General features: G+C 48.3%; 1 long non-coding RNA gene across 7 annotated transcripts in view; it reads right to left on the reverse strand.

The window, feature by feature from the left end:
- The window catches only part of LOC137344612 (uncharacterized), an 82,141-nt gene that overhangs the window by 47,235 nt on the left and 8,979 nt on the right, over positions 1-25,927 (reverse strand). For 2 of the 7 annotated variants that reach the window (XR_010968412.1, XR_010968410.1), the window contains exons 2-4: positions 14,791-14,869; positions 8,004-8,254; positions 7,630-7,715 (exon numbers count right to left, since the gene is read on the reverse strand). The exons of 2 other annotated variants lie outside the window; for them this stretch is intronic. This is a non-coding gene — a long non-coding RNA (uncharacterized lncRNA). The remainder of the gene's footprint in view (positions 1-7,629; positions 7,716-8,003; positions 8,255-14,790; positions 14,870-25,927) is intronic. 3 more of the 7 variants (XR_010968415.1, XR_010968411.1, XR_010968414.1) reach the window with 3 other exon arrangements.

Raw genomic sequence — 25,927 nt, forward strand, 5'->3', positions numbered from 1 at the left:
AGGTAGGTCCTGGGAGGGAGGAGGGCAATCAGGAGGGAGGGGGGGAGGTTGGAAGGAAGGGAGGGGGCGATCGGAGGTGAGGGAGGGAGGGAGGGGTGATTGGAAGGGAGGGAGGTGGCGATCGGGAGTGGAATGATTGGGAAGGAGGGGAGGAGATTGGTAGGAAGTGAGGGGCAATCGGAAGAGGAATGAGGAGGGTTGATTGGAAGGGAAGGGAGTGATTGGGAGGAGGATGATCGGGTGGGGGGTTGATTGGAAGGGAGAGAGGGGGCGATCGGGACGGGGTGATTGGAAGGGAGGGAGGGGGCGATCGGGATGGGGTGATTGGAAGGGAGGGAGGGGGCGATCGGGACGGGGTGATTGGAAGGGAGAGAGGGGGCGATCGGGACGGGGTGATTGGAAGGGAGAGAGGGGGCGATCGGGACGGGGTGATTGGAAGGGAGAGAGGGGGCGATCGGGACGGGGTGATTGGAAGGGAGGGAGGGGGCAATCGTGGGGGGGTGATTGGAAGGGAGGGAGGGGGCAATGGGGGGGAGTGGGGGGGTAGGGAGTGGAAGCCGGCAATGGCCTTCGGGACTGCTGCAGAGCAAGGAGGAGAAAGACACGGGGAAATGGACTGAGTGTGAGAGAGAGACAGAAAGAAAGAGAAGAAAAATCACAGGCCAGGGAAATAAAATAAATAATTAGTATCAGGTGGAGGTTTTATTTAGAGGTATTCAATTTACACCAAACAGCAACAACCAGCTGAGCGTCTCAATAAAGTTTTCGGTCCTTGCATAAATTCGTAACGCTAGTCTGATGTCAATCCATTTTTCCAGAGCCTACACTCTGAAAGGGGAGTGATCATAATTGCACAAACCACCAAAGCTTTACTGTCACAGATATCACTGCCTGTCTGGCAGTACAAAAACTCCACTGAGAAAGCATCGCTTGCCTGCAAGAACCCATTAATAAGTTATTGACTGAATATCCAAGAAGCAAAACAATAGCATTTGAGTATAATGGAGAGCCATGGAGACAACTCAAGGCTGCGTAACCCACGGCATCTTAAAGGAACGGCAGCCCCATGATTGAGCTTCTGTGCCATGTCTGTAGAGGGCCTTTTCCGCCACAGGGGAGGGTTGTGGCACGCAGCGACTGTGTGAACTTTCCTCTGGTGAGAACTTCCAGCGGTGTCGTAAGCATGCTCTCTGTTTGAGTTACGCTGGGAGTAGCGATGAGGAAAGGGCAATGGACTCGTTTCAAGATGTCACCACTCACGCCCACAGGGTTTTGTCTATCAGAGAAAGGGTCAATGTCCTTCCAAGTTCGATCTTCATGGATCACTCAGGGTTACACCCTAAGGAAATAGAAGGAAATATTGACGTGAGACGCAGTTACTGGCATCAGGTCTGCAAATATCCATCTGTCTGGAAATACCTGCCCGTCTGGAAATTATTGCCCTGTGTAAAAAGCACCCCAGTGTGTAAATGCAACCAAGGAGTAATTAATGCCTAGACTGGGCTCTGGGTAGGAGACTGATGGCAAAAGCTTAGGTTATTCGAGAGGCAGTTAGACATTGAGAGGGGAGGACTGTAGGTTTCTATGGAAGGATGAGCAGAAGGTAGCCTGAGAAAACCATCCCCAGTCTCATCAGCTGCCTCTGCCAAGGGGCCGTGGGTAGTCCTGTCTCCTTGTTTTATCGCCTTCCTCACTCATCCGATCTGTCAGCTGTTGCATAATATTCTTACACGGTTCGAAATCCCATCTATCACCTGACGCCTCTTCTGTCTCAGCGCTCTCTGGGAATTTTGTTCCGCTCTCCAGTTCCTCATCACTCCCGCCCACTTTTATTTTGGCAGGTTGATTAAATCTGCACATTTTCTCTCTCCTCCCTGTATTGTTCGCCTCCTCTCTGTGTTCAATCCATGGATCAGTTATTACAATCCTGTTCGTTCTGTCATCACTCATTGTGAAGGAGATAATGTCATTTCTGTGCCATTTCCATTCTCATTCTGTTAATTTCATTCATTTAAAAACTAGTGTTTCATTTAGACCAATATAATATTCACTTTTGATTCTTGTTCATTCCTTTCTGCTACTCTCCGACCCAGAGCTGATAAATGAGCCTCAGTCTCTTTTGAAAGGTGTATAAGTGGTCATCACGGTGATGGTATCAGTGCCGGGAATGGAACCTTTATTCACTTGTCCCATCCAGTGTCAGCATTCCACGGTCACGGATCAGCACGATTTAGATGCAGATTAAAGCTGCCCCCACACTGTCCGTCAAACACTCCCAATTCAGTAATAGCACAGAGTAATAAAGCTCCCTCTGCGCTACCACATCAAACACTCCCTGAACGGGCAGGCAACTAAATGCAGAGTAAAGCTCCCTCCACCCCGGGCAGGTCCTGTAACAGACACTGATGGTCAGACAGGCTGGGTGGGTGATGTCTACACTGAAGGACCAATGATTGGTTCACCTTTGTAAGTTTATACGATGATAATGAACAGCTGATTATCAGCAACAATAGCAACTTAGAACCGTAGAAATTACTGTACCAATGGAAGCCACATTCGGCCCATTGAATCTGTGCGGTGCTAGCACTTCAGCCAGAGTTATTTACCCTAATCACTGAACCTTTCCCTTTCCCCGTATCTTTTCCTGATGGACTTGAACAGGGAGTAGGGGACAGGTGAGCACATAGTTTGGGGGCAGCGACGCATTCAAAGAGTTGGAGAGAAAGGGTAAATTGGAGATGGATGGGGGATAGGAGAGGGTCTTGAAAGGGATGAAAACAATGTCTGAGGTCAGAGAGAGGTTGACCAAGTTGATAACCATGTGAGGGGAACTTGGGTGGTCAGTACCTGGGTCAGAAGGTTGAGGGCTCAGGTGGTGGGACCTGTGGTGGAAATGAGTGAGGTGAGGACTGGGGGAAGATGGGGGGAGAAGCTTCAGAATGTCGGGGATGAGGCTGAGTTGGGAAGAGTGTGGAGCAGCAAGAAGAGGGGATGGAGGAGAAGGCAAAGTCAACTTTGATGGTGAAGAAGTCCATGTGCTACTCATATTCAATATCGAAAGTAGGACAGTTAAACAACAACTTGCATTTATATAGCACCTTTAACGTAGTAAAACATCCCAAAGGCGCCTCACAGGAGCGATTATCAAACAAAATTTGACACCGAGCCACATAAGGAGATATTAGGGCAGGTGACCAAAAGCTTGGTCAAAGAGGTGGGTTTTAAGGAGCGTCTTAAAGGAGGAGAGAGAGGCGGAGAGGTTTAGAGAGGGAATTCCTGAGCTCAGGGCCCAGGCAGATGAAGGCACGGCCGCCAATGGTGGAGCGATTAAAATCGGGGATGTGCAAGAGGCCAGAATTGGAGGAGCGCAGGGATCTTGGAGTGTTATTGAGCTGGAGGAGGTTACGAAGATAGGGAGGGGCGAGGGCCATGGAGGGATTTGAAAACAAGGATGGGAATTTTTAAATCGAGGCGTTGTCATACCGGGAGCCAATGTCAGGCACTGGCCTTTCACCTCTCACACCTGGAGTTCAAACCCAGCCCAGACTGAAGGGATGAAAGTATCTTCTGTCTGATGGCTGCAAGAGTCCAACGTTAAATGAGCTCGGCCAGTCTCAGCCCAGTTCCTGGTGGGAATGGAACCACAACACAAAATTGCCCCCAATTTGGCAGGAATTGGCAATCTCATTTAGAGAGGGCAGAGGGCGGCTGCAGTATAACAGCAGCTTTTGTAAAGCGTCCCACCTAATACTCAGGCCGTGACATGAAGCACTCAGCTTAGGGAGTTACAGCTGCGGATTTGGAGCAAAACACGGATGATGTCGCTAGATGCCTAACCCTAACATAGGAACTTAGGAACAGGAGGAGGCCATTCAGCCCCTCGAGCTATTCAGTGAGATCATGGTTGATCTGTGACCTAACTCCATATACCCACCTTAGCCCCATATCCCTTAATACCTTTGGTTAACAAAAATCTATCAATCTCAGATTTAAAATGAATAATTGAGCTAGCATCAGCTGCCGTTTGCGGAAGAGAGTTCCAAACTTCTACCACCCTTTGCGTGTGGAAGTGTTTCCTAACTTCACTCCTGAAAGTCCTGGCTCTAATTTTTAAGCTATATCCCCTAGTCCTAGACTCCCCAACCAGCGGAAATAGTTTCTCTTTATCTACCCTATCAGTTCCCCTTAATATCTCGAAAACTTTGACCAAATCACCCCTTAATCTTCTAAATTCCAGGGATTACAACCTTAGTTTGTGTAATCTCTCCTCGTAATTTAACCCTTGGAGTCCAGGTATCAGTCTAGTATATCTAAATTGTACTCCCTCCAAGGCCAATATGTCCTTCCTAAGGTGCGGTGCCCAGAACTGAACACAGTACTCCAAGTGTGGTCTAACCAGGGCTTTGTATAGCTGTAGCATAACTTCTATCCCTTGTATTCGAGACCTCTAGATATAAAGGCCAGCATTCGATTCGCCTTTTTGATTATTTTTGACATTTTAATGATCTTTGTACATGGACCCCGAGTCTCTTTGGACCTCCACTGTCACAATTTTACCCTCTCCCCCATTTTTAAGGTTTAGTTTGTTCTCAGGATGTGGGCGATTTTGGAAAGTAGTAGCTGGCCTTTATCTTGAACAGCCGCACGGAGTGAATGTTTTCTGCGACTGAATGGCTTTGCTAGGCCATTAAGAGTCAAGCACATGGTGTGGGACTGGAATCATATGTAGGCTCAGACCAGTTGGTTTCATTCCCTGAAGAACATTAATGAATGGGTTGGGTTTGTTACACCAGCCCTTTCATGGATAGCCATGTACCAGCCACAAAGTTATTTAATTAAATTTCACAACATGCCATAGTGGGATTTGAACTTCTGACCTTCAGGCTGGTAATCCAGTATCATAACCACCGCACTATCCTATCTGACCTTTGACACATGCCCCTGTATGAAGTTCCTTTAAACATATTTATTTGACATGAAAGTATTAAGCAGTGTGCAGCAAGGAAAGAACATCCTCCTGATATCCACAAGGCAATCAGTATCTACGCATTGCCTTAATGTAAGGAAAGACTTGCATTTATATAGCGCCTTTCATGACCTCAGGATGTCCCAAAGCGCTTTACAGCCAATGAAGTACAGTCATTGTTGTAATGCAGGGAAAAGCAGCCGCCAATTTGCGCATAGCAAGCTCCCACAAACAGCAATGAGATTAATGAGCAGCTAATCTCTGTTTTAGTGATCTTGGTTGAAGGATAAATGTTGGCCAGAACAGCAAGGAGAACTCCCCTGCTCTTCTTCGAATGGGATCTCTTACATCCACTTGAGGCCTCAGTTTAGACATTCATCTGAAAGACGGCACCTCCGACAGTGCAGCACTCCCTCAGTACTGCACTGGGAGTGTCAGCCTAGATTTTGTCTCTGGAGTTGAACCCACAACCTTCTGACTCAGAGGCGAGAGTGCTGCCCACTGACCCATGGCTGACGCCTAATCCATTATGCAATTTGAATAAACAAACCAGCTTGATGTAGTCATCTGTGAACTTTCTGGCCCAGTTAAATTCTCAGGATGACAACACTGCAATGCTCTCTAGTCACTAGGTTGAGGTCAAGTTCCCATGTGTTAGTTGCTCTGCACTAGCTGTGTAACTGGAGACTGCACAGAATGGTTTGGACAGAAGAGGACTTTGACAATGTGTCAGGATGATTATTCTCAGGTTTCATTCCTTCAGCCATCGATCATTTTCGCAGTTAATTCAAGGAGCCTGGTATTTAAAAGCTTAACCCAGGATACTCTGTAGCCCAGCACAGCCCTGCCTGAATTTTAAACCTCTGAGTACAGTTTTTTTTTGTGATGAAATACTTGTCGGCTTCAAGCTCTAACCTCTAGGCATCAGAGGGCAGGTTTTGCAAGGGTGGAGATGCAAAGCTGACTCCCAGGGGGTACAGATCGGAGGTTCTGGTGTGAAGGTCAGTGTGACCTGTCTGGGTGGTCCTCCTTTTCTGGTCATTAAAATTCATCACAAAAACAAACAGTGGCACCACAAATCAGGTACACCAATCACTAGGCCCAACTCTCTGATATGTGCTACCATCGCTCACACACTCTCTCTCCCTAATCTGTCTAACTGTAATCTCTCTTCCTCCAATCTGTCCACCTATAATCTCTCTCTCCCTCCAATCTGTCTACCTGTAATCTTTCTCTCTCCTCAGCCTGTCTACCTGTAATCTCTCTCTCCAATCTGTCTACCTGTAATCTCTCTCTCCCCAATCTGTCTACCTGTAATCTTTCTCTCTCCTCAGCCTGTCTACCTGTAATCTCTCTCTCCAATCTGTCTACCTGTAATCTCTCTCTCCCCAATCTGTCTACCTGTAATCTCTCTCCCCAATCTGTCTACCTGTAATCACTCTCCCCAATCTGTCTACCTGTAATCACTCTCCCCAATCTGTGTACCTGTAATCTCTCTCTCCCCAATCTGTCTACCTGTAATCATTCTCCCCAATCTGTCTACCTGTAATCACTCTCCCCAATCTGTCTACCTGTAATCACTCTCCCCAATCTGTCTACCTGTAATCTCTCTCTCCCCAATCTGTCTACCTGTAATCACTCTCCCCAATCTGTCTACCTGTAATCACTCTCCCCAGTCTGTAATGACTCACTCTCCCCAATCTGTCTACCTGTAATCTCTCTCTCCCCAATCTGTCTACCTGTAATCACTCTCCCCAATCTGTCTACCTGTAATCTCTCTCTCCCCAATCTGTCTACCTGTAATCACTCTCCCCAATCTGTCTACCTGTAATCACTCTCCCCAGTCTGTAATGACTCACTCTCCCCAATCTGTCTACCTGTAATCTCTCTCTCCCCAATCTGTCTACCTGTAATCACTCTCCCCAATCTGTCTACCTGTAATCACTCTCCCCAGTCTGTAATGACTCACTCTCCCCAATCTGTCTACTTGTAATCACTCTCCCCAGTCTGTAATGACTCTCTCTCTCCAATCCGTCTATCTGTAATCACTCTTTCTCCAATCTGTCTCCCTGTAATGTGAGTTTTTAAATTGCGTTTTATCTTTCTTTTGGTGCTGGGTGAGCTTTTTATTTGAGTCACGTTTGCCTCACGTACCTTGAGCTAGCCTTTATTGTCTTCGGCCTGGATCAAATCCCCTTTCCCTTACACCAGGAGTTCTCACACCAGGAGTTCTCACACCCGGAGCTCTCACACCATTCAAATACACATTCGCACGCCTGCACACAAACACATTCACTCCAACTCTGCATCCTGTCCCTAATAACTAGACGGTAACTGCATTCATAAGACACTAGCCTATTTATAAATCCACCTGCTTTGCATAATTAGAAAGAGGAAATTAATTTGCACTGCATTTAATTTAAGCATGAAGAAGCTTTGTGAAATCCCCTCGCGGTTTCTGTGGCTCATCAGTTGGGAGTTTCCTTCAGTCTGACAGTGATGATGACTTTGACTGACTTTCCACGGAGAGGCAGTTTATCGATCGCTTGAAAGAAAGAGGTTTTCTGGGAACGTGTAGATGTCCCGGTCAGCTCCCTGCCCAGAAATGGGATGCTTTTGCCTGTTTTTCCCAGCGTGGGGAAACGTGTGACTGCAATGCTCACCGTCAGTGGGCTTACTCTGAGACGCTGGCAGAGTATTTCGTTGGATTTGCCTTCGAGTCTGTCTTCAAGATGTCTGAGCCGGTTTCCTTCATTAGAAAATAAAAGCCCATTGTCATGTTTCATCTGCTTCACAAACAGATGGATTAAAAGCTGGAGGCGGGCAAAGGCTTAATGCCCTTACACGTTCCCCCTAAAATGAGACTCGCACTGAATGTGTGAACACCCCCACCATGTTAAATATTATTCATAGTGAATTACAGCCCACCTCCCCGCACCTCATTCTCTCCCCCATTCTCCTGAAGGGTCAATTTTAACCCTTCCCACCCGAAGGTGGGTGGGGGAGGTGCGCAGTTAAAATGGCTGCCACGACTCACCTCCTCCCATCCCACTGCCGTCCCAAGGGTTGTCATTTTAATCCGAGGGTCCTTCTATAAACGTGCAGATCGAGCTCCGCTGATGTCATTGGGGGCCCGAGTGCAATTTAAGCCCAAGGCGTGTGCGGGGGAAGCAGCCCCTGCCTCCCCATCTTGTGTTGTATCGGATAGCCTCAAGTCATCAGAGAGCAAGTTATTATCTTAATGGCGTGAAACTGGAAAGTACTGCAGTACAAAGGGATCTGGGGGTCCTAGTGCAAGAAAATCAAAAAGTTAGTATGCAGGTGCAGCAGGTGATCAAGAAGGCCAACGGAATGTTGGCTTTTATTGCTAGGGGGATAGAATATAAAAACAGGGAGGTATTGCTGCAGTTATATAAGGTATTGGTGAGACCGCACCTGGAATACCGCATACAGTTTTGGTCTCCATACTTAAGAAAAGACATACTTGCTCTCGAGGCAGTACAAAGAAGGTTCACTCGGTTAATCCCGGGGATGAGGGGGCGGACATATGAGGAGAGGTTGAGAAGATTGGGACTCTACTCATTGGAGTTCAGAAGAATGAGAGGCGATCTTATTGAAACATATAAGATTGTGAAGGGGCTTGATCGGGTGGATGCGGTAAGGATGTTCCCAAGGATGGGTGAAACTTGAACTAGGGGGCATAATCTTAGAATAAGGGGCTGCTCTTTCAAAACTGAGATGAGGAGAAACTTCTTCACTCAGAGGGTAGTAGGTCTGTGGAATTTGCTGCCCCAGGAAGCTGTGGAAGCTACATCATTAAATAAATTTAAAACAGAAATCGACAGTTTCCTAGAAGTAAAGGGAATTAGGGGTTACGGGGAGCGGGCAGGAAATTGGACATGAATTTAGATTTGAGGTTAGGATCAGATCAGCCATGATCTTATTGAATGGCGGAGCAGGCTCGAGGGGCCGATTGGCCTACTCCTGCTCCTATTTCTTATGTTCTTATGTTCTTAACTTACCATCACGACCTACACAGACCCCTTTTGTATGTGGTTTACGCCATCACCAAGACCACCAGCAGCAGATGAGCTGAGGCAGGAGCGGAGACGGGCGATCAGGCTAATGCGTTTGATGTAGTCTACATGGATTTTAGCAAGACTTTTGACAAGGTCCCACATGGCAGACTGGTCAGAAAAGTAAAACCCGATGGGATCCAAGGGCAAGTGGCAAGCTGGATCCGGAATTGGCTCAGTGGCAGGAAGCAAAGGGTAATGGTCGACGGGTGTTTCTGTGACTGGAAGGCTGCTTCCAGTGGGGCTCCGCAGGGCTCAGTATTAGGTCCATTGCTTTTTGCGATATATATTGATGATTTGAACCTAAATGTAGGAGGCTTGATCAAGAAGTTTGCGGATGCTACAAAAGTTGACCATGTGGTTGATAGTGAGGAGGAAAGCTGTAGACTGCAGGAAGATATCAATGGGCTGGTCAGGTGGGCAGAAAAGTGGCAAATGGAATTCAATCCGGAGAAGTGTGAGGTAATGCATTTGGGGAGAGCAAACAAGGCAAAGGAATACACAATAAATGGGAGGTTACTGAGAAGTGTAGAGGAACAGAGTTCATGTCCACATATCCCTGAAGGTAGCAGGACAGGTAGATAAGATGGTTAAGAAGGCATACAGGATACTTTCCTTTATTAGCCAAGGTATAGAATGTAAGAGCAGGGAGGTTATGCTAGAACTGTATAAAACACTAGTTAGGCCACAGCTTGAGTACTGCGTACAGTTCTGGTCACCACATTACAGGAAAGATGTGATTGCACTAGAGAGGGTACAGAGGAGATTTACAAAGATGTTGCCAGGACTGGAGAATTTTAGCTATGAGAAAAGGTTGGATAGACTGGGGTTGTTTACTTTAGAGCAGAGGAGACTGAGGGGAGATTTAATTGAGGTATATAAAATTATGAGGGGCCTAGATAGAGTGGACAGGAAGGACCTATTTCCCTTAGCAGAGAGGTCAATAACCAGGGTGCATAGATTTAAAGTGATTGGTAGAAGGATTAGAGGGGAGCTGAGGAGAATTTTTTTCACCCAGAGGTGGGGGTCTGGAACTCACTGCCTGAGAGGGTGGTAGAGGCAGAAACCCTCAACTCATTGTAAAAGTACCTGGATGTGCACTTGAAGTGCCGTAACCTACAGGGCTACGGACCAAGTGCTGGAAAGTGGAATTAGGCTGGGTGGCTCTTTTTCGGCCAGTACAGACACGATGGCCGAATGGCCTCCTGCTGTGCCATAAATTTCCATGATTCTATGATTGTCACTGTATCAGAGAGTGACTGAGAGTGGGGGCCCCTGACTGTATCAATTGGTCATGATGTGGAGATGCCGGTGATGGACTGGGGTGGACAAATGTAAGGAATCTTACAACACCAGCTTATAGTCTTACAACACCAGGTAATAAAACTGTTGGACTATAACCGGGTGTTGTAAGATTCCTTACATTTGTATCATTTGGTGACTGAGAGTTACGACCCCTCACTCTCTCAGTCAGTCCCAATCAGCCCGTCCTGTCCTGCGATGTCTCTTCCGCCAAATACTCAGGGTTATCCTTGCTGGATTATTGGAAGCTTCACCATCTCTACTTGAGTCTGCTTCGCACCTCACAGGCCTCAGAAGAGACCCCGCCCATTGACGGCACCACATGGGAATATTGTGGGCAAAGGCCTGCCCAACACAGTATGCATGAACAGCGCTGTGAGCCCACAGGCAGACGGGATAGGGCTACGGCGTTGGTATTACAGACTCCTTTTTTTTTGGTTATAACCAAGGAATTGTTAATGAAATATATAGTGTGTTTGGAGAAGTTGGGAACAAATTTACTCAAGTCTGTGCGAATGAAGTTTAGCACTTGATGAAAAGTGATTTCAGGAAGAAATAAAGTAAAGTGGATGCTGCAAAGTTGTTTTTAATCAGAAACTACAACTCCTGGGAAAACCGAACTAGGGAAATGAGATTCCCAGCAACAATCCCACTGGACTTTGCTACCTACACTTACCAAAGTATCTGTCAATATCCAAAGCAGATCCTGTATGGAGTGACTTTAGAATGTTTACTGCGCTAATCTGTTATATGACTAAGTAAATTACACAATACACGCTCGAAACAAACACCAGAATCTTAAGCCACATCCCCGGGACTGAAAATCGTTTTGTTTATCAGGTAAGACGTCGTGCTGCTCCTGCAGGGCCCGCGTTCCTTCGCTGCTGACAATCCCATTGTCTGTTTTGTCAGTCGGATTGACAGTGTGACATCCCCATTCCCTCCCCCTCACCCACCCCAGGGGGCAGATTCGCTGACCTCGAGAAATCTCATCCGTCTCCGAAGGCAACGCTGACGTCTATGTCAATAGCCTCTCAATAGATTCCTGTGGGTAGCTCAGCAGGGCTGGAGATTGTTGGTAATTGAGGCAGGTTAAGCTGACACAGCCTCTCTCACACTGAACAGGGAATGTCAGCTGCACCCGTTGGAATATCAAAAGGCCTGGTCGTCCCTCTTCGAGCTACGGCAAGAGGAGAACAGGAGAGAAAGAAAGATACAAAGAAAGCAAGGAAGCATGAAAGAAAGAAATAAGAGCTGCAGTAGGCTATACGGCTGCTCGAGTCTGCTCCGCCATTCAATAAGATCATGGCTGAAAGAAAGAACTTGCATTTATATAGCACCTTTCACAACCTCAGGATGTCCCAAAGCACTTTACAGCCAATGAAATACTTTTGAAGTGTAGTCACTGTTGTAATGTAGGAAACGCGGCAGCCAATTTGCGCACAGCAAGATCCCACAAACAGCAATGTGATGATGACCAGATAATGTGTTTTAGTGACATCGGTTGAGGGATAAGTATTGGCCCAGGACACCGGGGAGAACTCCCCTGCGAGATAGTGTCCGTGGGATCTTTTACATCCACCTGAGAGGGCAGATGGGGCCTTAGTTTAACATTTTATCTGAATGACGACACCACCAACAGTGCAGCACTCCCTCAGTCCTGCATTGGGAGTGTCAGCGTGGATTTTGTGTTCAAGTCCCGATGGAGTGGGACTCGAACACCACAACCTGCTGATTTAGAGGCGAGAGGGCTCCCACTGAGCCACGGCTGATACTGAGAGAAGGAAAGAGAAAGGAAGATAGGTGGAGTGGGCACTTACACAGCGCCTGATCTGATCGATCGGAAGCACCATCACGTGCTTCACATACAAATGAATTATTTGATGTGCAGTTGCTGTTGTTATGTAGGCAAGCACATCAATCATTTTGCACAGAGCAAGATCCCACAGGCCACAATTTGACAAATGACAAGTTAATCTGGTTTTGATGATGTTGGTTGAGGAAGGATTGTTAGCCCAGGATACCGGTAGAATTTCCTCCTTCTCTTTGAATATTATAATGAGATTCTTTAGCATCCTCCTAAAACTCAGTTTAGCATCTCATCTGAAGGATGGTATCTCTGACAATGCAAAGTAAAGCTCCCTCTACACTGTCCCATCAAACACTCCCAGGGCAGGTACAGCACGGGTTAGATACAGAGTAAAGCTCCCTCTACACTGTCCCATCAAACACTCCCAGGGCAGGTACAGCACGGGTTAGATACAGAGTAAAGCTCCCTCTACACTGTCCCACCAAACACTCCCAGGGCAGGTACAGCACGGGTTAGATACAGAGTAAAGCTCCCTCTACACTGTCCCATCAAACACTCCCAGGGCAGGTACAGCACGGGTTAGATACAGAGTAAAGCTCCCTCTACACTGTCCCACCAAACACTCCCAGGGCAGGTACAGCATGGGTTAGATACAGAGTAAAGCTCCCTCTACACTGTCCCATCAAACACTCCCAGGGCAGGTACAGCACGGGTTAGATACAGAGTAAAGCTCCCTCTACACTGTCCCGTCAAACACTCTTAGCTCAGTGTTGAATTAGAGTCTGTGCTGTGGAACAGTCCCAGCAGGAGCTACACATTTTCAACATTATTTGCTTCCACGTTTTGTTTCGCTGTTTCTCGGATCGCCACTCAGTCGCTGCGAGGAATGCAGCTCAATGTCCTGTTTGAATTTAATATCCCAGCATCATTCAAAGAAGTGGCAGGAAAGTAATACAGATTTTTTTTGGCTCTGAACAGATCTTCATGGAGCAATTACTGAAAATCTCGCTTCTTGGCAAATGCAACTCATTCACTAAAACGAGGAACTGTCGGAGAGGAGCTGAGCGGTGGGAAAAGTTGAACTCTGGCCAACCGTAAGAGGCGAGACCCCACAAACCGAGACGCGAAATACCCAACCGGTTTCACTAATGTCCTTTAGGGAAGGAAACCTACTGTCCTTATTGAAACATATAAGATTGTGAAGGGGCTTGATCGGGTGGATGCGGTAAGGATGTTCCCAAGGATGGGTGAAACTAGAACTAGGGGGCATAATCTTAGAATAAGGGGCTGCTCTTTCAAAACTGAGATGAGGAGAAACTTCTTCACTCAGAGGGTAGTTGGTCTGTGGAATTTGCTGCCCCAGGAAGCTGTGGAAGCTACATCATTAAATAAATTTAAAACAGAAATCGATAGTTTCCTAGAAGTAAAGGGAATTAGGGGTTACGGGGAGCGGGCAGGAAATTGGACATGAATTTAGATTTGAGGTTAGGATCAGATCAGCCATGATCTTATTGAATGGCGGAGCAGGCTCGAGGGGCCGATTGGCCTACTCCTGCTCCTATTTCTTATGTTCTTATGTCCTTACCAAGTCTGGGCCTATATGTGACTCCAGTCCCACAACATCGGGGTTGACTGTTAAGTGGTCGAGCAAGCTACTCAGTTGTACCCCATCCCACCTTCTCGGGGCTACCAGGGATGGGCAATAAATGCCAGCCTTACCAGCGACGCCCACATCCCAAGATTGAAATTCTAAAAGGAACTGCAATTCAAGGGGACAGCCCGTTAACACCTGGAGCAACGAGACCCCATAAACTGCAGGTTGGGTCACGAATCCCTGGGTTAGTCGTGGCTCGAGCGAGGAGGCCCACAACTATCAGCAGCGTGAGCTGCGAGGGTCTCAACTGGCCACTAACTCAAACCGCAAGAATGTGGGGTTGCCAACTCTGGTTGGACGTATTCCTGGAGATTTCATCACGAGAGACCACGCCTGTAAACACCCCGACCGGTCAAACAGCCTTTACCCTCCCGTCTCCAGCTAATGCACAGAAGTGTTCAAAGAAAATCATAAAACACACAATTTTTTCTTATGCCGCTATGATTTTTCGCCCTGGGTTGTAGGCAGCAGTGTCCTGGAGATTAATCTTTAATTCCTGGAGACTCCAGGACAATCCTGGAGGGTTGGCAACCCTCAAGCAAGACCCAGTCTAACTGCGAGACCCCCGACCTTTATCCTTCAACCAACATCACTAAAGAAAACCTGATTATCTGGTCATTTATCATATTGCTGTTTGTGGGATCTTGCTGTGCGCAAATTGGCTGCCGCGTTTCCCACATTTACAGCAGTGACTACACTTCAAAAAAAAGTCCTTCATTGGCCATGAGCAGCTTTGGGACATCCTGAAAGGCACTTTATAAATGTAAGTTCTTTCTTCTTAACTGTTATTATTCGTGTCAAAATGAAAATCAAGCAATTGTTATAATTTTCCAGACCAGAAAATTTAAGGTATAAACATTCAAAAAACCTGAGTGATGCTGAATATTTTAATGGATAATGACGTGCAGACAAAGCCTGCGGCAAGTGAGATCACGAACAATTATAGTACTTGTCACACATCCTACGGTCCAATGCCGCACACCTGCAAACTGTTTAATTCATCTTCTTTCCCATTCTCAGGTGTCTGGGTCTCCACCTCAGGCCAAACAAACCTCACAGCTCTGGAAAAGGAAAAGAAAGAAAGGACTTGCATTTATATAGCGCCCTTAGAGAGGGGGCAGAAGAGGTTTACTGGAATGATTCCAGGGATGGGGGACTTCAGTTACATGGATAGACTGGTGGGAGGGTGGGGGAGAGTGGTGGGGGTGGGGAAAGTGGTTGGGGGGGCGGTCAGGGGGGTGGTCGGGGGAGTGGTGGGGGTGGGGGGATGGTGGGGGAGGTGGTCAGGGGGTGGGGGAGATGGGGGGTGGGGGGGTGGGGGGTAGGGGTGGTTGGGGTGGTCAGGGGATGGTGGGAGTGGTCGGGGGGTGGGGGAGGGGGTGGTTGGGGGGGTGAGGGGGGATGGGTGGTGGGGGAGTGGTGGGGGGGGGTGGGAGTGGGGAGGGGTGGTAAGGGGGGTGGGGGAGGGGGTGGTTGGGGGGGAGTGGTGGGGGGTGGTTGGGGGGTGAGGGGGAGTGGTGGGGGGTGGTGGGAGTGGGGAGGGGTGGTAAGGGGGGTGGGGGAGGGGGTGGTTGGGGGGTGGGGGGATGGTCGGGGGGTGAGGGGGATGGGGGGTGGGGTCGGGGGTGTGGTCGGGGGGAGGTCGGGGGGGTGGTGGGGGGAGTGGTCGGGGGGGTGTGGGGGGTGGGGGGTGTGGGGGGGTGGGGGGTGGTCGGGGGATGGGGGGGTGGTCGGGGGCGTGGTCGGGGGGTGAGGGGGATGGGGGGTGGGGTCGGGGGGGTGGTGGGGGGAGTGGTCGGGGGGGGGTGGGGGGGTGGGGGGTGGGGGGTGGTCGGGGGATGGGGGGGTGGTCGGGGGCGTGGTCGGGGGGGGGGGAGGGGGGGTGGGGTGGGGGTGGGGGGTGGTCGGGAGGAGGGTGGCGCAGGATGTGTTTAGTCGCATTGCTCCAGCCGGCTTGAGTGTGGGGCAGGCTTGATGGACCAGATGGTCTTTTCCTGCCTGTCATTTTTGTATGTTTGTAAACATTCGTAAATTAATCTGTTCATATGTTTGTATATGTTCATATATGTTCCTATCAGTTTGTGTTCATATATGTCTGTATGTGTTTGTAAGTTCATATGTTCATATATGTATGTATATTTGTATATGTTTGTTAATTCATGTTCATAAATGTCCGTATGTTCTTATATGTTCGTATGTTCATATGACATGCCACAGTATCATATCGTCAGCTCTGGGGGGAGTGGTAATCCTGCAATATCCTCTCGTCTGCAGAGTAATCTAACAGCGGACGCAGCGCAGACAATAAAAGCAATCGGTTTATACGCGGATTGCAGTGTCGAGCAGGGAGGGCCTGTAAAGAGAAGGACGATAACCACAGTCCCTGACCCTGGAAGGGGAATTCTCTTTGCAGCGCACAGAACAAGTGAAGGGAGACATCAGCCAGCTGACACGCCCCTCCGAACCCTTCGACCTCTCGATGCCGAGCTGTCAGGCGGCAGATCCTGATCCAGTTTCGTGCAGCACAGAGAGAGAGAGAGAGAGAGAGAACGTTCAGACAGAGAGAACGTTCAGAGAGCAGCTCTTCTGCTTCAGTCTCCTGTGCGCTCCATCAGGCATCAAACAGAGAAAGGCATTAAGAGAGGTCACAAGAGCAGCAGCAGCTCTTGAGAGTTGGCCAAACAAAGCACTGCACGCCCCTTTAAATTCTGCATTAAGATTAAAGGGGAAGGCGTAGAGCAGAATAGAAAAAAAAGAAAGAGCTTGCATTTATTTGGCAAGCTTCACGACCTCAGGACGTCCCAAAGTGCTTTTCAGCCAATTAGGTCGTAATGTAGGAAATGCTGCAGCCAATTTGCGCACAGCAAGATCCCACAAACAGCAATGTGATAATGACCAGATAATCTGTATGTTTTAGTGATGTTGGTTGAGGGATAAATATTGACCCCAGGACACCGGGGAGAACTCCCCCTGCTCCTCTTCGAAATAGTGGCCCTGGGATCATTTACGTCCACCTGAGAGGGCAGACGGGGCCTCGGTTTAATTTCTCATCCGAAAGACGGCACCTCCGACAGTGCGGCACTCCCTCAGTACTGCACCGGGAAGTGTCAGACCGGATTATGTGCTGAAGTCTCTGGAGCAGGGATTATGAACCCACGGCCTTCAGATTCAGAGATGGGAGGAGCTACCACTGAATCACGGCTGACAACCCTGGTACCATGAGGGCAAATCCCCCCAAGCGCCCTCTCCAAGGCCTTGACATCCTTCCTAAAGTGCGGTGCCCAGAATTGGACACAATGCTCCAGCCGGGGCCCAACCAGTGATTTAGCAGGAAAACCTGCCTGGTTTCAATTTCCACTGATTCCACACCCATCAGGCAGGTTGATAATCTACCCCCTCACCCCCATAAAAGATTCGTTGTTGAGAAATATATAATATTTTGATTTTATTTAACCGGTAATTTGGAAAAATTGGAAATTTCAGTTAATGAGAAAAAATATTCTGAAAAATCAGCTTCACAGTGGCACCCTGTGGGCCGAGGGTGGAACTGCAAGGTCACGTCAATGGGAAAATGCGATTTAGAATTTAACAGGTTGTATATGTCCTGTTATGGATGGGCTCAAAAGATACGCAAGCAGAGTTGATAAAGGACTTTTAAATGGAAAAATGACAGGACCAGACCAATTTAATAATATGTATGTTGATATTAATAGATGGAGAGGGATCTAAATGGAAAGCTCCTTCAGAGAGCCGTTACAGGCACGATAGTATCACAGTAGGTACAGCACCAGGAGAAGGCTATTCGGCCCATTGTGCCTTTGAAAGAGCTATCCAATTAGTCCCACTCCCCTGCTCTTTCCCCGTAGCCCTGCAATTTTTTTCCCCTTCCAGTATTTTGTCAACTCCCTTTTGAAAGTTTTTATTGAATCTGCTTCTACCGCCCTTTCGGGCGCTGGGGGCACTGAGTCTAATTTTAGCCCCTCTACTGCTTCACGGACTGAGGTCAGCTCACTCAGACACCGACCAGGGATAGAACGCAGTGATCGTGTTGGTCCGTACAAAACATAAGGAGATTATCAAGGTCAGGCCTCAGCCGGAGTGTTGTGTCCAATTCTGGGCACCACACTTTAGGAAAGATGTCAAGGCCTTGGAGAGGGTGCAGAGGAGATTTACTAGAATGGTACCAGGGGTGAGGGACTTCAGTTATGTGGAGAGACTGGAGAATCTGGGGTTGTTCTCCTTAAAACAGAGAAGGTTAAGAGGAGATTTGATAGAGGTGTTCAAAATCATGAAGGGTTTTGATAGAGTAAATAAGGAGAAACTGTTTCCAGTGGCAGAAGGGTCGGTAACCAGAGGACACAGATTTAAGGTGATCGACAAAAGAGCCAGAGGGGAGATGAGGAAACTTTTTTTTAACGCAGCGAGTTGTGATGATCTGGAATGCGCTGCCTGAAAGGGCGGTGGAAGCAGATTCAATAATAACTTTCAAAAGGAAATTGGATAAATACTTGAAGGGGAAAAAATGACAGGGCAATGGGGAAAGAGCGGGGGAGTGGGAGTAATCGGATAGTTGTACCTACTATGATGCTGTGATCAATGTAAATGGTGAATGGAGTGGGTGGGGTGTAAATCCAGTTAGGTTAAAATAATCCCCAGTGTCTCTATTTACTGTTGTAAACAATTTTACAACACCAAGTTATAGTCCAGCAATTTTATTTTAAATTCACAAGCTTTCGGAGGCTTCCCCCTTCCTCAGGTGAACGATGTGAAAAGCATTTTCACATCGTTCACCTGAGGAAGGGGGAAGCCTCCGAAAGCTTGTGAATTTAAAATAAAATTGCTGGACTATAACTTGGTGTTGTAAAATTGTTTACAATTGTCAACCCCAGTCCATCACCGGCATCTCCACATCATGTCTATTTACTGTGACAGAACTGAGGCAGGTCGATGGAGTTACGATACAGACCAGCCATGATCTAATTGAATTGCAGTACGGGCTCGAGGGGCTGAATGGCCTTCTCCTGTTCCTACGGTTGGACTATACCAGGTCTGGGTCTTCTCGGAGCTCTGACTGTGTTTGGAAAAGATCAATTTGCTGGACTCCCAATTTAATGAACACATAAATATCAACACACCAGATCCAGGGTTACCTGACCGTGTTATTGCCTGATGAACTATCATCAGCCATCACACAGCACGGAATGATTCAAACTAACACAATTACTTCAAAGCTCATGGACTCCAAGGGACAGGGATAGGACACCTGTGAGTGATTCTGTGATCAGTATCGTTGAGTTGCTGCAGGGCAGTGTCAGAATCATGGAATTATACCCTTAAAAAAGAAAAAGGAGTTCAATGCAAGCATCATCGGAATGTAGGGAACAGGAGAAGGCCATTCAGTCCCTCGAGCCTGTTCCGCATCTTGCTGCATTCTCTGACTCATCAGTTCGATGCGAAATGATCAAAGGTTCCAGAATAATGAATCTTAAATAAACACAAGACTGTCAGGGAGGCCTCACCAGCAGCCTCTCCTGTTAGGAGATTGTGGGGGTCGTCAGTGGGGGGGGTCATGATTTCCGTCAACACCATCCAGGACACAGCAGTCGACTCGATTGGCGCCCCCACCACGGGACTCAATATCCACTCCCTCCCTCTGCAGGCTGCAGCGTTTACCGACTACAGCAACTCGCCAAGGCTTCTTCGACAGCACCTCCCAAACCCACCACCTCCACCACTGAGAAGGACAAGGGCAGCAAAGTCGTGGGAACGCCATCACCTCCAGGTCACGCACCTTCCTGACTTGCACGCTCCCTGAATCCAGCTCACAATTGACACGGCCTCTTCTTTTCTTCTTAGTCAGAGCTGTATTGATTTTGCTCTGGGAATTAAAACTGACCTTAGCCTCTCGCAGCCCTTAAATTAAAACCTGCATTAACCGGTTGGTCTTTGGACTGATGAAAACTGACTTGTTTAATCCACTCTGCACTCAGGTAATGAATCGTCACTGAGAGCTGATTGAAGTCTTTAAGACAGAAGGAATCACAGACGCCCTGGTCGCAGACACTCCACTCCTGAGTCGTCTCCTCACTGGTGTATCGCAAGGGAAGCAACATTCGAACACAGGCAGCAGGTGAGAAGGAGCTTTGGGCAGGATAGGGGGTGGAAATCTGAGGTGATGGGAAGGAGTGTCGGCAGATAAATGCTTGAAAAGGAAAAATTTGCAGGGCTATGGGGAAAGAGCAGGGAGGAGTGGGGCTAATCGGGTGGCTCTTTCAAAGAGACAGCACAGGCACAATGGGCCGAATGGCCTCCTACAATGCTGTATGATACTATGATTCTATAATTCTATCTTAATAGCGACAGTACCCATCGCAAGAGGGACCATCTACAATAAGTAGGAAAGATGATTCTTTGGGATTTTATTAAATCTGTTGCTGACGGGCATGGGGAGAGCAGAAGGAGACAGATCCAATCCTCACTTGCGCCCAGATACAGAACCAGTCTGAAATGACTGCAGTCAGCAAATCTCTCTCCTGCTCTGACCATCTCAAGCACATTCAAAGCAAATTAATTTAGGAATTCTAATCAGCTGCATCCTCAAAGTAATTGGCCACCTGAATTGGCAACTTTTCTTTTTTTTCTGATCAGGTGGATGAAAGAAATGAGAATTAAAATGCAAAATTATAAAGAGACAATCACCCAAATGGCCCCCTCAATCAAAATCACAGAGCCCGCACACACCCGGCCAATCACAGAGCCCGCACACACCCGGCCAATCACAGAGCCCGCACACACCCGGCCAATCACAGAGCCCGCACACACCCGGCCAATCACAGAGCCCGCACACACCCGGCCAATCACAGAGCCCGCACACACCCGGCCAATCACAGAGTCCGCACACACCCGGCCAATCACAGAGCCCGCACACACCCGGCCAATCACAGAGCCCGCACGCACCCGGCCAATCACAGAGTCCACACACACCCGGCCAATCACAGAGCCCGCACACACCCGGCCAATCATACCCAGCCAATCACAGAGCCCACACACACCCAGCCAATCACAGAGCCCGCACACACCCGGCCAATCATACCCAGCCAATCACAGAGCCCACACACACCCGGCCAGTCACAGAGCCCGCACACACCCGGCCAATCATACCCAGCCAATCACAGAGCCCACACACACCCGGCCAGTCACAGAGCCCGCACACACCCGGCCAATCATACCCAGCCAATCACAGAGCCCACACACACCCAGCCAATCACAGAGCCCGCACACACCCGGCCAATCATACCCAGCCAATCACAGAGCCCACACACACCCAGCCAATCACAGAGCCCGCACACACCCGGCCAATCATACCCAGCCAATCACAGAGCCTGCACACGCCCGGCCAGTCACAGTGCCCAATAATATATCTGGCCAATCGCAACGTCCAATGATACATCCGTCCAATCACAGCACCTGCAAATACCCAGCCAATCACAGAGCCCGCACACACCCGACCAGTCACAGAGCCCACACACACCCGGCCAATCACAGAGCCCGCACACACCCGGCCAATCATACCCAACCAATCACAGAGCCTGCACACACCCGACCAGTCAGAGCGCCCAATAACACATCCAGCCAATCACAGTGCCCCACACACACCGACCGCACACCTGGTCAATCACAGCGTCCCACACAAATGCCTAATTAGACATCTGACCCGCTCGCCCAATCACAGCGCCCGCGCACGCATCTGCCCCAGCACCCAATAACACACTCGTCCAATCACTGCATCCAACATCACCACCCAATCACAGTGCCCGACACACCCACCCAATCACAGTGCCCAACACACACGCACCCAATCACAGTGCCCGACACACCCATCCAATCACGGTGCCCGACAAATACACAAAGCTCTCCACCACTGGGGGTTTTCCTCGCCTCGTGTCTGGGTCTGTTGGAGACTAATCGATAGAGATCGATTAATAAGATCAGACAACAACTCCATCGTCTTTGTGTGATGCGACCACCAGGATGGTGGACGGTGAACTAGATGGACCTCGGTCTCTTCTCGTCCAGCAATTCCTATTTCACCCACCAGCCTTCCCATTTTCAATAAATATTTGTGGGAAGAAATGTATTCCAAGGAGTCTAGTCAAGATCCACAGCCGATAAAGGAAACTGTTACTCTGAGTGTCGATCGAGCAAACTCTGCTCTTACCGGTGATGAAATTCAATGAAAATACTGTATTCCCACAGGATCTGAGGTTTAATCTAATATAGCAGTAATTTAGTAATTAATTGTGTGTTTTGTACAAAATCACAGCCAGTCATCTGCAACTCTGCCTTAATAGTGCAGTAAATACATTTAATTAATTGCGACAATTGTTTCACTTCCAATTTTTTTTGCCCCAAAACACAGAATATTAGTTGTAAAAATAACATCAAATCACTCATTCGTCTGGATTTACTGGTGTTTATTGCAAATGATTCGCCTTTATCCTTTCATTTCTGCTCCACTTCCGCTGGTATCAGTGTGTAGTTTTAAAGATCAGCCAACGTTCAGTATATTAAGGGACCACACTCAATCCTTGTCAATCCCTGACTCAATTTCAGCTCTCCCGCTGGCTCAGTTGGTAAAGGTCGTGTGTGACTGAGCCCCACAGACACTAGGCTCACACTGGGAGAATGTGACCAGTGCCCATGGAACCTTAATACCCTAATAAGGACCCCAATACCTTAATACCCTACTAAATACCCCAATACCCTAATAATTTAATACCTTAATTCTTTAATATCCATAATGCCCTAATAAATGGGATGTTACCCCACTACCCTAATGCCTTAATACACAAATACCCAAATACCCTAATAAATAATCGAATACCTTAATTCCCTAATACCCTAGCAAGTACCCTAATACCCATATATCTTAATGTCTTATTACCTTAAAACCCTAATACTCTAATACCCTATTACCATATTACCTTAAAGCCCTAAAACTTTAACACGCTAATACTTTTTTTCCTTAATTCCTTAATTCCCTAATTGCTTAATACTTCGAATACTCTAATCTCTTAACACCCAATTCTCTATTACATTAATACTTTACCACTGTAATACCCAATTACTGTAATCCAATAATATTGCCCACGTCCAAATCATTTGTATAAGTGGAAAACAAAAGAGTTCCCAGCACAGATCCCTGAGAATCAACACTACCCACTCCTCTCCCATCGGATTAATCTCCATTTACCCCTCTCGTCGCTGTCTCTCCCCTATTCTAGCCTCTATCCGAGCGGCTACATCCACTCTAAAGTCACGTGCCTTAATTTTCCGAACAAATCTCTAATGTGACACCTTATCAGTCACCTTCTGACAATCCATGCAGACCAAGGTCTCTGCATTTCCTTTATCCGTACACTCTCCACGGTGAGTAACGGGACTGCTGTAAGTGTGTCCCACCAGCAGGTGTCAGCCTCGGAGCAGTTTCTCTCCCAGCCTGAGAGCCAGATCTGTGAGATACTGAACATCAGTCTAATCGAGGCTTCAGATCACGTTGCGAGCTCTGTGTAAAACCCCGAGTAAAACTCCAGCACTTTATGTTCACCACCTGAACACCCCCCCCCCCAGTGGGCAGCACTCTCACCTCTGAGTCAGAAGGTCGTGGGTTCAACTCCCACTCCAGAGGCTTGAGCACATAATCCAGGTTGACGCTCCCAGTGCGGTACTGAGGGAGTGCTGCATTGTCGGAGGTGCCGTCTTTTGGATAAGACGTTAAACCGAGGCCCGAGCTGCCCTCTCAGGTGGATGTAAATGATCCCACAGCACAATTTTGAAGACGAGCAAAGGAGTTCTCCCTGGTGTCCTGGGCCAATATTTATCCCTCAATCAACATCACTAAAATAGATTACCTGGTCATTATCACATTGCTGTTTGTGGGATCTTGCTGTGCGCAAATTGGCTGCCTGTGTTTTCTACATTACAACAGTGACTACATTTCAAAAGTACTTCATTGGCTGTAAAACACCTTGTCATGAAAGGTCGTGAAAGGCGCTATATAAATGCAAGTTCTTTTCTTTCCTTACCCTGTAGAATAGAGATTTATCTGCAATTCTTTCCCCCACACTTTCTTTCTCTCCTCCGCCAGACTTGAAGGCACTGACTTTGGCTCTGGGTCCAATACTAAAAGCACCACATGCCCTCTGATACCTGTACCTGGGTCTTTACGTCCACCTGAGAGGGCAGGGGGGGGGTCTCGGTTTAACGTCTCCCCCCGAAAGACGGCACCTCCGACAGTGCAGCACTCCCTCAGTACTGTACTGGAATGTTAGCCTGGATTATGTGCTCAAGTTTTATAGTGGGGTTTAAACACACGAAACTCTGATTCACTGAGTCAAGATGACACGTAAATAGCACACACACACTCCATTAGGTGACTGTCAGACCTACAAATCGATATTGGAACTAATCACTGAATAAACCGTTCAATGAAAACCTTTTCAAAGGAAAAGTCAAAACATCTCAATTCAGAACCAAGCCTGAAAGGTCACAAAGGATTTTGGCATCTTCTATGTTTCCTATTCACAGTGATGTGGAGATGCCGGTGATGGACTGGGGTGGACAAATGTAAGGAGTCACACAACACCAGGTTATAGTCCAACAGCTTTATTTGAAATCACAAGCTTTCGGAGCTTTGCTCCTTCGTCAGGTGAGTGAGGAGGAGTTGCACAAAGGCACAGCATATATAGTCAGAGAACAATGCCTGGTGATTACAGATAATCTTTCCAACTGCCCTTTATCACACCTTGGCAGAGAGATAATCACAGCAATCAAAGGAGTGAATGGTGTTCAAACAGGTTAGTCAGGGAAACCTTACATCCAAGAATACTGAGGTGCGGTCACCAGGGGTCAAATGTAACAGATGCTGGGGTTTGTATTAAAAACAGATAACTTTTTTATCGCTGGAAATCGCATCAGGTCCGGCCGCATCTGTGTATGGAGAACAAGCCAACTACGACTTGAGTCTGGATGACTCTACGTCAGGTGGGGTTACATGTAGCGTGACATGAACCCAAGATCCCGGTTGAAGCCGTCCTCATGGGTGCGGAACTTGGCTATCAATTTCTGCTCGACCATTTTGCGTTGTCGTGTGTCTCGAAGGCCGCCTTGGAGAACGCTTACCCGAAGATCGGAGGCTGAATGTCCTTGACTGCTGAAGTATTCTCCGACTGGGAGGGAACCCTCCTGTCTGGCGATTGTTGCACGGTGTCCGTTCATCCGTTGTCGCAGTGTCTGCATGGTCTCGCCAATGTACCATGCTCTGGGGCATCCTTTCCTGCAACGTATGAGGTAGACAACGTTGGCCGAGTCACAGGAGTATGAACCATGCACCTGGTGGGTGGTGTCCTCTCGTGTGATGGTGGTATCTGTGTCGATGATCTGGCATGTCTTGCAGAGGTTACCGTGGCAGGGTTGTGTGGTGTCCGAAAGCTTGTGATTTCAAATAAAGCTGTTGGACTATAACTTGGTGTTGTGCAACTCCTCCTATTCACAGAGTAGGGATTCCAAACATCACATCGTCCCATCCCCCAACATCACATCCCCCCATCCCCCCAACATCACATCGTCCCATCCCCCCAACATCACATCGTCCCATCCCCCCAACATCACATCGTCCCATCCCCCCAACATCACATCGTCCCATCCCCCCAACATCACATCGTCCCATCCCCCCAACATCACACCGTCCCATCCCCCCAACATCACATCCCCCCATCCCCCCAACATCACATCGTCCCATCCCCCAACATCACATCCCCCCATCCCCCCAACATCACATCGTCCCATCCCCCAACATCACATCCCCCCATCCCCCCAACATCACATCGTCCCATCCCCCCAACATCACATCGTCCCATCCCCCCAACATCACATCATCCCATCCCCCAACATCACATCGTCCCATCCCCCAACATCACACCGTCCCATCCCCCCAACATCACACCGTCCCATCCCCCCAACATCACATCGTCCCATCCCCCCAACATCACACTGTCCCATCCCCCCAACATCACATCGTCCCATCCCCCCAACATCACATCGTCCCATCCCCCCAACAT

Source organism: Heptranchias perlo, chromosome 27 (genome assembly GCF_035084215.1).
Source record: "Heptranchias perlo isolate sHepPer1 chromosome 27, sHepPer1.hap1, whole genome shotgun sequence".
Classification (NCBI taxonomy): domain Eukaryota; kingdom Metazoa; phylum Chordata; class Chondrichthyes; order Hexanchiformes; family Hexanchidae; genus Heptranchias; species Heptranchias perlo.